This window comes from Gekko japonicus, unplaced genomic scaffold (genome assembly GCF_001447785.1).
Source record: "Gekko japonicus isolate JY-2015 unplaced genomic scaffold, Gekko_japonicus_V1.1 scaffold7420, whole genome shotgun sequence".
Classification (NCBI taxonomy): Eukaryota; Metazoa; Chordata; class Lepidosauria; order Squamata; family Gekkonidae; genus Gekko; species Gekko japonicus.
This window is the reverse complement of record NW_015167273.1, coordinates 9,151-15,244: the sequence shown is the minus strand read 5'-3', so window position 1 is coordinate 15,244 and position 6,094 is coordinate 9,151.

Below are 6,094 nucleotides of genomic sequence, written 5' to 3'. Positions count from 1 at the left end.
GAATCTCTAATAGTGATAAATACACTGCGGGAGCAACTATATATTTTGTTTCCTTTGGGGCCAAAAAAGTCGACACTTTAGTAATATCACTTTGCCTTTCAGTGTCATATATTCTTTGTTTAGCAATAGCCCTAGCTTGTTCTAGTGGCATTATTGGATGCGCAAGTAGTCCCAGTGCCTGCACACACCAAGAAGCGGGTGCGGTGGCTAAATAGGCAGAACCAGCTGGGTGTGGCGATTAAAGTGTAGTTGAACTAGAATCTCAGAAGCCCAGCTTCAAGTCCCCAAAGTGCTGTGAAGGTTGCCGGGTGGTTCCAACCCTTTTATCATTCGAGCTGCCCTTTGCTGCACTTTTTCCAATGCTATAATATCCTTTTTAAGGTGACCAGAACTGCACACAGTATTCCAAATGAGGTCTCCTTAAACCGCTGTTAAGGCACAGCCAACCTATGGTGAGCCTGTGGGGTGTTCAAAGCAACAGGTGTTCGGTGATGGTTTGCCATCATCTGCCTCTGCAGAGGGACCACGGGATTCCTTGGCGGTCTGGTCTCCCGTCCAAATACTAACCAGGGTCCAAAAGAAAGGGGGGGGAGAGACGGAGCTCTTCCGCCAGGCTTTTGAGTAGGAGCCGCCACCATCACTATACCACCACCGTACCACCACCACTAAATGGAGTGGGTGTAATCGGGGAAAGAGACGGCCCTGGGAGGAAGGACTGATCGCTGTACCGTCTGGAGTCTACCGTGTCGCTCTGGGACCCCTTTGTTATGTGTGACCCCATCTGTTATTTGTGACATCGAGAGCACTTGTATTTTTATATGAATGATTGTTTTTATTGCTTGTTTTATCCTGTTTTTACCTGTTGAATCTTGGCATATGTGCCTCATTTGTTAGCCGCCCTGAGCCCATCCGGGGAGGTAAAAAGTAAAGGTAAAGGTCTCCCTTGCTCGAAAGCCAGTCGAGTCCGACTCTAGGGTTGCGGTGCTCATCTCCGTTCCCAAGCCGAAGAGCCAGCGCTGTCCGAAGACGTTTCCATGGTCATGTGGCCGGCATGACTAAACACCGAGGCGCACGGAACGCTGTTACCTTCCCACTGAAGTGGTACCTATTTATCTACTTGCAATTTCTTGCTTTTGAGCTGCTAGGTTGGCAGGAGCTGGAACTAGAGATGGGAGCTCACTCCATCATGCGGCACACTCGGGTCTCGAACTGCTGAATGACCGACCTTCCACAGCCTGCAGTTCAGCATCTTAACCACTTGAGCCACCGCAGCTCCTTAAATTAACAGCGTCCCTGGGTGGGCGGGGCATAAATTTAACCATAAACAAAAATAAATAATAATTTTAAAAAACTTGACCAGGAGAGGAAGGTACACAACTGAATTCCCATTGAAGAAACATGTACCTGACCAGGGCAGCAGGTTATTTAAAATGAGACCTCTGAATTATGTCTCTGCCTGACGTCAGAGATAGATTGATTATAAAACAATTCCAACTGGGTGTAAGTTTAAGAAACAGCTGTATTATTGTTGTAAGGTCTGGAGGCCTTGCATAACAACATGGTTTGACAACTGAAGAAGGGCACTTGGCCAGGGAAATGCTGATCGCCACTTTGGGGTCAGGAAGCAACTTTTCTCCAGGCCCGTTTGGCCAGGGATCCTGGATGTTTTTTTGTTGTCTTCTGGGCATGGAACAGGGGCCACTGGGTCTGTGTGTGGAGGGGTTTGGTGTAGTGGTTAAGTGCACGGACTCTAATCTGGGAGAACGGGGTTTGATTCCCCACTCCCCCACTTGCACCTGCTGGATGACCTTGGCAGGGCTCTTTTTGTAGAAAAAGCCCACCAGGAACTCATTAGCATAATAGGCCACAACCAACATCAGAAACTCATTAGCATATTAGGCCACACCCCTGACAGCACAGCTCATTAGCACATTAGGCCGCACCGCCATGTTACCAGAAGTGTGGTCATCCAGCCACACCCACCGTTTGCTTGTTATTCCGTTTACCTTGTTTGTTGTCAAAACCCAGGGCCTTTTTTGTAGCAGGAACTTTGCATGTTAGGCCACACCCCCCAATGTGGCCAATCCTAATGAGTGTCTGCTGTTGGGTGTGGCCTATTATGCTAATGAGTTCATGCTGGGCGTGGCCAACTTGGGAGCCAGCCAGAACTCCGTTCCTGTGCGTTCCTGCCCAAAAATAGCCCTGACCTTGGGCAAGCCATAGTTCTGATAAGAGCAGTTCTTGAAAAAAAGAGCAGTTTCTGTCAGAGCTCTCTCAGCCCCACCTACCTCTCAGGGTGTCTGTTGTGGGGAGGGGAAGGGAAAGGAGTTTGTAAGCCCCTCTGAGAGTCCTTTGGGTAGTGAAGGGCGGGGTATAAATCCAATCTCTTCTCTTCTTCTCTTCTTTGTGAATTTCTTGCCTTGTGCAGGGGGTTGGACTAGATGACCTTCCGATGATTCTATGAAACGCATTTGATCAGGGTCAAAAACTGTCTATGTTTGAGGTAAGTGTATGATTTTATTTTGATTTGAGGCTGCTATTTGGGCCTACATTTGTTTTTATCCCATTTGTAATAAATACATGTATTTTTTGTATCTTGGGTAATGTTTATGTTTTAAGTTTAGATATAGAACTATTGGGCCCTCACATTCTGTCATGTAAAACGGACATGAGGTTGGGGAAGATATTCTCCAGACACAAAGTCCACCTCTGCATTGTTCCAGGGTCTGGCTGGGATAAAGGCCTTCCACGAGGGCTGCTGTGCTAGTCCCAAATTAGCGGGAAGCCCAGTCAGTGTGCTGGGAGTGGATGGACATACAGCTGCAACTGAGTGGGGATTTAAAGAACACAAGAAGCATAAGAAGAGCCCTGCTGGATCAGACCAACGGTCCATCTAGTCCAGCATCCTGTTTCACACAGTGGCCAAACAGTTCCTCTGGAGGGACAAAAATAGGGAATAGAGGCTGAGGCCTTCCCCTGATGTTGCCTCCTGGCTCTAGGATTCAGAGGATTAGTGGCTATGGATGTGGAGGTCCCTCTCAGTCACCATGGCTAGTAGCCACTGATAAAATTATCCTCCATGAATCAGGGGCCCAAAACTGGTTGGGCCTTCCAGGTCCCAAAGACACCAGGTTGGCGACAACCAGGGCCAGGTCCTTCTTGGTGGTGGCTCCGTACTGGTGGAACGAGCTCCCAGAAGAGATCAGGGCCCTGCAGGACCTCTTACAGTTCCGCAAGGCCTGCAAGACAGAGCTCTTCCACCAGGCATTCGACCAAGGAGTGCTTATAGCCTATGCGGATATATAAATAAAAGCACATATATATAAGCACACACAGAGAGAGATATATATCCGTGCGCCTTGGTGTTTAGTCATGCCGGCCACATGACCACGGAAACGTCTTCGGACAGCGCTGGCTCTTCGGCTTTGAAACGGAGATGAGCACCGCAACCCTAGAGTCGGATTTGACTGGCTTTCAAGCAAGGGAAACCTTTACCCTTTACCTTTATATAAATATATAAGTACATCAACAGAGCTAGCACAGGAACACCATCACTACTGCCACCTATGGAGTATTGTTTAAATTTGAAATTCTCTGCTCTTGCACTTTATCTGACTATTGTTCCAGCACTTTAGGATAACTGACTTGTTTATGGTTTTTGGTTGTTTTTATGGTGGATTTTAATTGTATTTATATATGGGTTTTATGTAAATTATCCTGAGCCTGCCTCGGCGGGGAAGGCAGGGTATAAATTGAATAAATAAATAAAAACAAACAAACGTTAAAGCTGTTGATTCCTCTGGCCATCACTACGATCTCTGGCAGCAAATTCCACCTTTTCATCGCTCTCTGTGTAAAGTGGTATTTCCTTTTGTCCATCCTGAACCTACTGCCCATCAGCTGCATTGGATGCTCTCGCGTTTCAGTATTTGGGGAGAGGGAGAAAACATTGTCTCGCTGTCAACTCTCCCCACCCCAAGCATAATTTTATAAACCTCTATCACGCCCCTCCCCCTTAGTCGTCTCTTTCTTCAACTGAAAAGTCCCGGAGACTCTTCCGCCTTCCCTCCCAGGGAAGGGTGCTCCAACCCCCTCATCACCTGGGTCGCCCTCCTCTGTACTTTCCCCAGCTCTGCCGTGTCCTTTTGGAGATATGGTGACCAGAACTGCACACTGTAGGGTTGCCAAGTCGTACCTCGTCCTAAAGCGGGGGACTCCCGGGTCGATCCTGGAGTGCGCGCGCACCACATCCACGTCACCAGGAAGTGATGCGACCACGCCGGGCACGCTGGGGCGGGGGCACGACCATCCGAGGGAAAACCATAGAGTTTTCCCTCGGATGACCGCGGCCCCGCCCCCAGCGTGGTCGCATCACTTCCTGGTGACGTGCACGTCGGGGTGGAGTTCCCCCCGGGGCCCGATACAGCGGCGGTGGGGAACGGGCCTCTGGGGCGGGGGTTTCCCCACCCCCGGGGGGACTTGGCAAGCCTAGTACACAGTATTCCAAAGGAGGATGCACCATAGATCTATACAGATCTATATGATATTGGCTGTGCCGGCAGATCTGGTACCCAAGGGCTCCACCACTGACCTCCTGAGCTTTTTTTCATTCATTTCATTTCATTCATTTTGTACGTGCATGCGAGGAAGCAGCTAAGTCTGGTCCCAACTCTTCAGCCAGGAGACACTGGTCACCAGGAACACCTTCCTGTGTTGTCTTCCGTGTCTTTGCCTCCTTCACGGCTGGGGATCTGGACTGGCGAGTACAGGAAGAAATCACGACCCCGGGCCCTCATTGGCCATGCACGGCAGTCAGGAATCCAGGCACTGTAGCTCCTTCCTCTACAGGCCTCCAGGCTGGCTGCTCCTGGACAAGCAGCCACTTCACTCCTCCTGGCACAGACAAATGGGGGGGGGGGAAAGGACTGAATGGTAACAAAAATGGTAATAGAGGAGAGTGCCTCTGAGCTTGCGTAGATTGCTCTAACTCTGCAACCCACGTGGACCAGAGTTTCCAGATCATGGCACTGGCCTTGCATGCTGATGTTTTACAATCTCCTTCCCCTTCCCCTCCCCACAACAGACACCCTGTGAGGTAGGTGGGGCTGAGAGAGCTCTCTCGAGGACAGCCCTTGAGAGAACAGCTCTGAAAGAACTTGTAAGTGACCCAAGGTCACACCAACAGCTTCACGTAGAGAAGTGGGGAATCAAATCTTGTTCTCCCAGATTAGAGTCCGCGCCTCGTAACCACTACACCAAACTGGGACTTCAATTTTTTCTGGTCTGTGCCCATCCCTGATTCCCACACTACTATATTTCCAGAGATAGTGCAAACTGGAATTGTTCAGGAGGACGTTTTTGTAAAGAGAAATCTGTGTCATTTTAATGTTTGCAGAATTTTTACGTAGGTCTTATTGTTAGCGCTATTGTATTTATTATAATTTTGTACTGTTCTGGGAGAGGCAAAGTACAAATTAAGTAAATAAATAGAATAGCTACCGTGTCTTGGCTCCTGTGAATGAGCTGCCTGCACACTAGCTGGTCTCTGCCACACAGCGACCTTCCTCTTCTACTAAAACTTGCATCTGTGTAAGATCCATGGTTTTCGATGGGCCATTGCTCCAACAGAACTGCCAGTGTAAGAGGGACCACATTCCAGGGCAAGGACTGTCGAGCACGCCCAGAACTCTTCAACGGCATCCCAGCCAGTATCTGTTTTTCCATTGTGTGGAGATCCAGACTGCTAGTGTAGATGGAGCGTGCACTACAAACCCTGAAGCATGATTAAGTAGTTGTGGTTTTTTAGAATTATTGGTAAAGGGTTGCATCACCAGGACATGATAACAAACATTTTTTTTCTCACAATGGAGAACTTGTAATGATACTTTACAGTGTCTTTGGGGAGGTATTCGCTTAAGTGACCCTTTGCTTACAACGTAAGCGGTCAAGACACTTACTGAAGAAGAACTGAACTGTGTGGGTCACATTTTTCAAACTAGCCTAGGGTAACTCTGCCATCTGCTGGACAAAATGTAAATACTAGAAACTGTTCAGAGTTAAATCAGAAGAGTTTTCGGCTCAACATTAGGATGAA